Source organism: Triticum aestivum, chromosome 2A, assembly GCF_018294505.1.
Source record: "Triticum aestivum cultivar Chinese Spring chromosome 2A, IWGSC CS RefSeq v2.1, whole genome shotgun sequence".
Lineage (NCBI taxonomy): Eukaryota > Viridiplantae > Streptophyta > Magnoliopsida > Poales > Poaceae > Triticum > Triticum aestivum.
The window spans coordinates 416148298-416158491 of record NC_057797.1 but is presented as its reverse complement, the minus strand read 5'-3'; the positions used below and the strand labels follow the sequence as shown (position 1 = coordinate 416158491).

At 43.1% G+C, this 10194-nt stretch overlaps 1 long non-coding RNA gene across 1 annotated transcript; it reads right to left on the bottom strand.

The window, feature by feature from the left end:
• Window positions 1-3924: 3924 nt before the first annotated feature.
• LOC123188853 (uncharacterized) lies at window positions 3925-7346 on the bottom strand. Its single transcript, XR_006495252.1, has 4 exons — window positions 6936-7346; window positions 5693-5780; window positions 5474-5604; window positions 3925-4233 (listed from the first exon to the last, which is right to left on the bottom strand). It is a non-coding gene; the product is annotated as an uncharacterized lncRNA (long non-coding RNA).
• Window positions 7347-10194: the final 2848 nt, after the last annotated feature.

Sequence of the window (10194 nt, the reverse complement as noted above, 5' to 3'; positions counted from 1 at the left end):
GCTTGAGAAAACTGATTGCTTTCAATATCTTGTGGATCGTTTAATACTCAAAATTAATGGATGGAAGGAGAGAGTTCTGTCTACCGAGGGTAAAGAAATTATGATTAAATCAGTAGCACAAGCCATCCCATCATATGCAATGTCCGTCTTCAAAATTCCTAAAAAAAATTGCAAAGGAATCACTGATGCGATTGCGCAATTTTGGTGGGGGTGATGATGCTAATCATAAGAGAATGCACTAGTTCCCCTGGTGGAAAATGTGTGTCCCAAAGATGAAGGGAGGAATCGGATTTCGTGATTTACATTGCTTTAACCTTGCACTTCTAGCGAAACAGGCATGGAGGCTCACTGATAACCCTGATTCACTTTGTGCAAGGGTCTTGAGAGCTAAATATTTTTCGGATGGAGATCTTCTTAATGCTACTCTAAAGAAAAGATCTTCTTATAGTTGGCAAAGCATCATGGAAGGAGTCAACACAATAAAACTTGACTATATTTGGAGAGTGGGTGATTGTCAGAACATAAATATTTGGAGTGATCCGTGGATCCCACAAGCACCGGACATTATGGTGATTACTAGAAGAGGAGGTCAGTTACTATCGAAAGTTGCTGATCTTATAAATCCTGCTAATGGTGAATGGGACGAATCACTTGTAAACCAAACATTTTGGCCCATTGATGCAAGAAGGATTCTTGCAATTCCACTCCCAGCTCATGACATGACTGATTTTATTGCGTGGAATTTGACAAAAATGGGTATCTTTTCGGTGAGATCAGCGTACCACATAGAATGGAACCGCCAATTTGGTGGTAGAATGAAATTAAGTAATGGTATGGGTGCAACTGTTGACAATTCTATCTGGAAGACCCTTTGAACCCTGAGATGTCCATCTAAGATAAAAATTAATGTCTGGAGGACTCTGCATGTATTGGCGGAGGCAGGGGGTGCCAGCAGGGGCCCCGGCCCAGGCCAACAAGCAGAATTTTCCACTACACAAGTGATTACTTGCTGCTAATTCTGTGTATTATCATGATTTTGTTGGCTTTGGCCCTCCCCAACAAGACTTAACATCAAGTTGCCCCCCCCCCCGATTAAGTTTTCCTGCCTCTGCAACTGTCTGCATGGAGCATTGCCATGCCGAGCGATTTTAGCTGATAGACATATAAAAACCCCTCCACAATGCCCAGCTTGAAACCTAAGCGCCAAGACCATCAAACATATGTTATTTGAGTGCAAGAAGGGCAAAGACGTGTGGAGACATCTTGGTGTGGACGGCGTGATTAGTGAAGCTTGTAGGCGTGAGGGTGTTGGGGAATCTATCTTGGAAGAATTGATATGCGCACCTGAAGAAGCAGCAGCGGTTCTTGGCCAAGGAAGTTTTCGTGAAATAGTAGCAGTAACGTCGTAACCTCGTGCATGGAGAACAACTACAATCAGCAATACATATTAGTATGGTAGTCAGAATTCTAACAAGCAACTACTCACGAGCAAGTCTACCAAAGGCTAGGCAAAAAAGTGATGGGTGGTCGAAACCAATGCATAACTATGTAAGTTGAATATTGGTGCAGGTTTTAATGATGATTCACTTATGGGGACTTTTGGTGCTGTTTTGAGAGATAGTAAAGGTGAGTTTGTGGCAGCTGCAAATAACAAAGTTGAGGCTTGCTTGGATGCCCTCACATCGGAGACAATGACGCTAAGATTTGGCTTACATTTAGCGCAAACTGTTGGTTGCAACCGGCTGGTCGTCAACTCCAACAATGTTGATGTTATTAGCACCATGTGCGAAGGAGGATTCTATGCAGGTGTGGGAGTTTCTATCTTTGATGAGTGTTATCATATGTTGACAAACTTTGTTCATACCATATTCGAGCACTGTCCACGGGAGGATAACACAGTGGCTCATGAATTAGCCTGTATTGCTAGATATGATAATCCTAGTATTTGGTTAGATGACACCCCCCAGGGTTTAATTTCGTTTCTTGTCAATGATGTATCTTTGGTTATCAATGAATAAAGAGGGGGTTTCAAGCGTAAAAAAACCGGGTTTTTTTGTGTGACTATGACCTCTTTTTTTGTCCGTGCAAAAGGAAAAAAAGGAAATGTTTACCATCGTCGGCCGGTCGCCTCGCTAGCGATGCGTGTTGGGGTTGCGCACAGATGCCACGTCACGCTGGCCAAACCGCACCGCTTTCTTTTTTTCTTCCCTTATCTCTTAACTCGCGACCTCATCCACTCGTTCCTTCGTCTTTGCTTCCGTCTCTGATTTCTCCACCGAGCTCGCCTCCTCTTCTCAACGCTGCTACATAACCACACCCCCCATCTAGTCCTAGTATGCAGGAACCCAGCGATGTGCGGTGCTGAACCCCGTCCAGCAGGATTTTTGCTTCAGCCGGCGATGGTGGTGGCTGGTGGCGATGGCGGTGGCGGAGAATAAGCTGCTTTTTTCTTGATTTGTTTTTGCTGGAACCATGTTTGATTTTTGCTGGAACCTGCTTGCATTTTTGCTGCAGCAGGGAGATGATAGTGCTCGGCGGCAATGGCATGGCCGCCATGATTTGTTTTTGCTGGAACCAGCAATCTTTTTTTGCTGGAACCAACCTTTGCTTTTGCTACATCGGAGAAGACTATGTGATGTGAATCAGCTGCATCCAGTGATTTTTTTTGCTACATCTGTCATCAATTTTTGTTGGAACCAGCACGAGCGTCGGCCACAACCGTCGCACGACGGAGCTACAACCAAGGGGGAAATTCTACAACCGGTGCTTCAATTTGCTACTGTCGGCATCTTTTTTTGCTGGAACCAGTTGAAAGTAGGCGCGGAGGTGCTGCATCCAGCGATGTAATTTGCTACATGCCGCATCGATTTTGCTGGAACCAGCACCAAAAAATGCTTCCACCAGAGTTCGTTTTCTCTAGACCATCGATTTTTGCTACAACCACGTTTTTTGTTGTTGGAACCAGCACCCAAAAATGCTTTCACCAGAGTTAGTTCTTCGTTCTTTGCTGGATGAGCGACTTTTTGCTACAACCTTATCTTTAATTTGCTGGAACCAAGGATTTCAATTGATTCAACAGGGGCGGCAATACAAAGCTTCTTTTTCGACAACTTTTTTGTCTGCGAGCATCGACGGAGAGCGCTGCCATCAAGCACGGCGGCGACTTTCGACGGTGAGAGCAAACGGGGGAGGGCGACGCCGCACTGCGCGACATGGCGACAGGGGGCGGCCGCCATGACCTGCAGCGGTGCTTTCTTCAGATCTGAAAAACGTGCCAGGGTGACAAGCGTTGGGAAAGGCGCCATCCGACGGCTATGCGGGGGTGCATCTAACGGCCAGGGTTGGACCGGCCCAAAGTTTGGACCGGCGCACCGGCGCAGAGTGCTGCGAAAAAAAACTCCTGTCCATAGTCGCATTGCTTACGTACGTACTCGGTACTCCTTCTGAGGACCCTTCTAACGACAAAAGTCAATGAGCGTACAGATATGGACTTGTTGGGGAGGGACTACAATAGAATCTGGGCTTGTAGTAGAAAAATAGAAAAAACAGATCTGGACCACTAGATGGGAGACTGATGGCCCAGATTTAGGTGGAGGGATCTCAGACCACTTAATGTACTTTTCACGGAAAACCCCCTGCCAATCCTTAGATATGAGATAGCATATTTGCAGTATAGACCTTGAGTCTTCATGAAATATAACCATTTTCATAAATGCACAGTGCTGATGCCCATCTCATCTTAGTTCTCATACACATTTAAGTGTCTATTTTAGCCTCTGAGACATCATTAATTTTTTCAAGAGGGTCAGACATCTTGGTTTCTAAGAAAACATCAATATATATCACATTTTTTAGCACATAAGAGAACTAAGCCATCCCAGAACAAGCAGAACTACATATACATGTCAAACTAGAAGTAGTGCATGAGCAAATTAAGGACTGGAATTATCACCACATCATTTTGAGTATTTGAGTACATGAGAATACAACACATGAGGTATACATAGAACACTTTTAGTACATGGCCAGCAGACCCAAGTGTAAATGACTGAAACTATCACCGTCCAACAAGCATCTTGATAGTACATGACAGAAAAGATCTATGAGTATCATTTTGCGTCCTGTTTTAGTGCTTCCTGTTGATCGAGCTTCATCCGCTGGCATTCCAGCTTCTATACGAGAGTTTTTAACCTCCATGAACTCTTATACACTTGATCAGTTCAATCTACCTAGCTAAGAACACCAAATAAGTAGGTGTCAGTTAGAAACATATATGAAATAGCATATCTTGAGAAGAGAGACATTCATTATGTCCAACTTCATTCACAGCTCCAACCAAGGATATATAACCTAGATGTCAAACTTAATATGAAATTCCGAATACACATGTAACCAATCAGGATAACCCTTGAGGTCGATGCTGGCATTCCAGCTTCTACATGGGAGTTTTCAAATCAAATAAAAATGGCATGTAGTAGCGGGATAAGTCTAATAGAGAGAGTACAAATATTTGTTACAGCATATTTCGTTATTCCACTACAGATTAGGTTATGTTGTTATACCTATTGACTTATAAACCAATAACATCAAAACTCTTGTTTCGAAAGAGGTCAGTATAACACGCATATGTTCTAACTCAAAAATAATCATAAAAACTGACAAACATTCATGTTCATACCATTGAATGGACCTTAGCTGCTTGCACAAAAACCAGCTCATAAAAGTTTCATAGTGGTGAAGGTTAGAGATTATGACCCAAGGTTACAATTATAAATTTGACTTTACCCGTCTAAAAAGGACAATTATTGGACATGGGTACAAACATACTGGGCATGGAAAAAGTAAATCTGGATCGCCTTGAGAAAATAGGAATGCAGGCTACAGATTCACACTGGGTTAAAGCTTGCATGGGCATGCATAGACCTACGATCAATATATTGCAATTTTCAAGGATTAGTTAAAAGCATAAATGAGAATAACAAACAAGTGGCATCGAGCTAAAGAGAGTTTTATGACTGCCCTACAGGTGCAGATTATTACATGCTATTACACTGGGGCTTATACAGAGAACCCTGCAACACAAATTCTAAGTTTAATACCATCAACCTTGTGTCACAAACGTGATACCATATTGATCTGTAAAATACTACTCCCTCCATTCCTGAATATTTGTCTTTCTAGATATTTTAACAAGTGACTACATACGGAGCAAATTAACAAGTGACTACATACGAAGCAAAATGAGTGAATCTACACCTAAAATATGTCTATATACATCTGTATGTGGTGTTCCATTTGAAATCTCTAGAAAGACAAATATTTAGGAACGGCGGGAGTACATGCCATTTACTTATGAGATCTGATTTTCTGTCACATGTAGTAATATATTTTGAAGCAAACTAAAATTCTACTACTATTAGCCAGATGCAATGCACATTCAACAAGCATTGCAGGTTGTGAGCAGTATAGGTACCTCTTGAGAGAATGATTCTTTCTTTTTTGGAGTACTGAAATCATCAATGAGAAGCATGGGTGAATTAATCTCTGCAAACAAGGTAGCATTGTTGTAATCTTGATTTCGAACGATGTTGATCGATTCCACAGCTACAAACATTTTTTTGGCAAACAACATCACAAGGGATTAACATAAAGTTAGATACATCAATGTACTTTCTTAGACCGATGTTCTCACCTGATAGTGCTGGCGCACATGCTGTGGTCATTGCAACCATGGGCACTCCTAAAGGCGATGTCACGCTTCCGCCCTCCATTACTGGATCCTGAGATGATAATTGAAAAGTCAGAAAAGAGATCATCTTTTGAAGTCAGACGTTAGGCACATGGACAAGATAAAGAACACAACCAACAACAACAGTTTTTGAAGCAGAATATATACTGTGATACTTCCTATTGTAGACCCTGGGTATTACGATGCACAAATTGTTTGCCCTTGATGCCACCATTTTGGGAAAATAATCCATATACAAGGACACTTCCTATTGTTCCCTGTTAAAATACTTTTTGTCCGCTATATTTTGGTTCCTCAAATATTAGTGCTTATTTCTGTTGTGGTATAGCACAGCAGCTACATATATCCTTGTTTAATCAGTATTTAAAATTGTATAATGTTTATTATTATTTATGAAGAAATGCATGGCACACATATCTTACTTGCGGTCCTGGCGTGCTATGTATACATTTTTATTTGGCACTGCTCTGAAGGTGTGTACTTGCAATTAAAATGGATGTATACCATCATCTTTAATACTTTGAGAGCTAGTTTTACATATAACTGGAACTGGGAAACACTACTGTTACTCGGTGGCCTGTTCACGTCTAAAAGAGCTTGGACGAGTAAAAAAGTTTCGTGGTTGTTTCGTGGTACCTCCTATTGCAATATTGCTTGTGATGTTCCATATATGCATATAGAAAACTTCCAAACAACCTGGTCTAGATTTAAAGAGAGCTTCATAGTTTTCATCTTATAGATAAGAACATGCTATTACTGGAAAGATCCGATGAACATGAATCCAAATTTTTGATATGCCGATAAATGGACCAATTTGATTTTTTTTGTCTAGTAGAATCAGTTTACTTCCTTTCCAGCTTGTCAAGCTACTGATTCTGTATATGGAACTGCAGGTACCGAGTTTTTTAGTGAATTGCCGTGAACTTATACGTGAACTTCAAGACCCTAAGATTATTCAACCGTTCTCAACCTTCCAACTTGGTTCTGCAGAGTACTTAATAGTGAAACAAAATTCCAAATTAGAGTACGACACCACCAAGAACAGGAGCAAATGCATCATGCACACACAAGCAGATTTGACATGAAAGTACAGGAAAATAGAAGTATACAGATAAATCGTAAATTTACTTGATATAGTAAAATTGGAATGCAACACAAATAGCAAACAAAGTTAACATCTATTTACCAGGAAAATGAACAACCGTATCGAGGATTTGTAGGTTCGCACCACGTCGCATGGGGCGGTTGGGAAGGAGCCGAGGAGCTCACCACCGGCTTGCTGCTGACGAGGGGGAGGAGGACACGAGCTGATCCTGGTGCGTGAGAGAGAGAGAGGAGGCGACGAACCGACCGCTACCGGAGATTCAGATGAGAGGTTGCGAGCCTGCGACGAGCACACTGCGAGATGAGCTTAGTAGCAGAGGAGATCTGATTTGATCTGCCTCAAACAGCACCGCCGGCGACGTGATCGCCAGGAGCCATCGTAGATTTTCTGAATTCGCCCAGCTTGAGGATGGATCTGGGCCGCCGCCGCCGACAGCGTTGGGGCCGCCGCTCTGTACGCGATTTGGAATTGAACGACGAGGCCATCGAGACCAAATTAGCTTGCAGGGAAGGACATTTTTGCAAATTATGCGGACAGATCACTCCGCCTAAATCTGGGCCATCAGTCTCCCATCCGGTGGTCCACATCCATTTTTTCTATTTTTCTACCACAAGCATGTTTTCTATTGTAGTTGCTCCCACTTGTTGGCCAAGATGTACCGGCCTTGGAGACGGTATGTTTGTGCCTTGGGAGTTGGATCGTGTCTGTTGGATCGATCGTTTTTGCTTGGAGAACAAGCTTGATCGATGGGCAGGCGGGCAGGCATATAAAGACGCAGGCAGCACGGCCTTCCTTCCTCCAACTACAACCTGCAGACCAAGACCAAGCGGCAAGCACCAACGCTTCGTTCAAAAACCCGTCGATAGCTAGCAATGTCGGCGCTTCGATCCTTCCTTGGGAAGCTGCCGCGGCCCTCCTGCCGCCAGGCCGTCCTCGGTGGCACCGTCGCGTCCGCCGCGGCGGCCGGGATCTGGTACCTCCAACAAAACGGCGACAAAGCAGCACCAGCACCTGGTACGTACCTACGGATTTAATCTGATCTTTCCATCCAAATTTGTTACTGTATTTTTCCTCTAAGCGTGACTAATTACGCCATGCGCGTATTTTCAGTACCCGGTAGGCTTGGTGCCGAGGAGGAGGCCATGAAGAAAGAGACGCAGCGGGCAGCTGAGGAGGCGGCGGCCAAGAAAGCGCAGCACGCCGGGGAGGAGGCGGCCACGAAGAAGAAGACATAGATTATTATTATTATTTTTGATGAAAAAGGAGATGGTAGGTTTTTTTAGGGAGACATAGTTAGAACTAGTTATAATGGCGGTTGTGCCAAATTAGTTAATTATCTCATATACGAACGTTTAATTATGATTTGATGCGAGACAAATCTTTGTGAATGGGATCCTTTTTTGCAGTTTGGAGTTGTTTGGAGTTTTTTTTCCTAAGTACACTATAATATAGTACGATTTCTGTCACTGCAAAAAGAACAATGATTTCTGAAAAAGAAGACGCTAGATCTTAAAATACTTTCAGTCTTTGTGTCCCCGATTCCATAACTTTCTTAGTATCCAAGAATCTACTCTTCACCCTGGCCAGGCACATGCGCTCTGTTCCCCGCCATCGTTGGTGGCTCGGTATTCTCCCAAATTTTTGCTGACAAAGTCGGCCCTTTTAATGAAAGCACTTACTGGTGCACTTCATAGTTGGCACGTTTAGTCCATCCTCAACGAGCACCAGACGCACGTCAGATCTTAATTACGGCAGTAGAAGCAGCCAGCAGCAACTCTAGCAGAGACCTCCAATGTGACGCTCTCTGCGTCGAACGCTAACTATGACTAAAAATATATATGCAGTGGCGGGGATCACAGGCAGAGCTCCCGGTAGGGCGAGGCAGGGCGCCCGCCCTACCTTGATTTTTGGCAGAAAGATTTATACATGTACGCATACGCTGAGTGGTTGGCTGATTCTGTATGCGTGGAGTCAGGTCGCTAGGAAAAGGGAAAAAGAAGAAAAAGGAGTGGGCCTAGTCGCTCAGCTTCGGTCCACACTGTTTAGGCCCACTAGTTCCTGCTGCCAGGCATCGTTCCCTAAGCGGAACTGTACAGCTAAGAATGAAGGAGGGCTAGGTATTAGAAACCTCCAAGTCATTAATGAAGGCCTTATTCTTATTTCAGCTTGGAGACTTGCAGATGCTCCTAACTCTTATTTGTACCTTGTACTTAAATCCAAATACTTTCCGAACTTTTCCATTTGGACTGCTACTTTCACTGTTCCAAAATCTGCTTATTGGTCTTCCATTCTCAAAATGCTTCCCAAGTTAAAATCTCACTCTTTCTACCAAATTACTCAGGGGAATATTGCCCTCTGGAGTTCCCCATGGTGTTCTTCCTGGTCCATTATTCATAATCATCTCATCATTCAGCCACCTGACTTTATTTATCCTGCTCAGGTTAAGGATCTATGGATTCCTGGGCAAAAAACTTGGAACAACAATCTTATTCATTCTTTTTTCCAAGAGCCTATGGCTACTTCTATTACTCAAACCTCCATCATTCAGGATGACTGCCCAGATATTCTCTGTTGGGACCTCACTCCGAGTGGCAAATGCACTTCTAAATCCACTTATAAATTGTGCTTGCAGGATATTCAAAGCATTACCAGGAATACTCGCTCTCAACTATCTTTGCAGGTTAAAAATCTTCTCACTCAGGTTTGGAAGCAAAAGTTGATTGCACTCCGTGTTCAAACTTTCGCATGGAGACTTCTTCGAAAAGCTCTTCCTACAGGTTTGCGAGCAGGCCTACTTTTCTTACTGATTGCCTCTCTTTGGCAAAAGCAGCGGCGGCAAGAAGTGTATTGGCAGATTCCACCCCTTGGACCATCAGAACTTCTCTAGCTGAATTTTTCTCCTTTACAAATGATCTCCAAGCACAGGTGTATCACATATCAAGAGAGATCAATGGTATTTCTCATAATGTGGCTCATCAGGTTCTTAGAAGTTTACCAGAACCTGACACTAGTTGTTTTGCTTCAGCTCATACAAACATGATATGCCCTGTTGTTTCTCTCCTGTCTAATTTCAATTTCCAGGGCTATGTAATTCACGCTGTAAGATGTTACTGAGCTGAATGTATTGGTTGGCGCTTTGTGCGCCTTTCTATGTTCAAAAAAAATAAATAAGCGGAACTGCCAAAGCGATCAGGTCAATCCCAATCATTTCTAAAAAAAAGGTCAATCCCAATCGATCCAGCGGACGCACCAGTATACCACATATACACACGGAGTCCCACTCAGAAAGAAAAACGTATACACACGAAGAGGTATAAATTTCTACTCCCTCCTTTCTTAA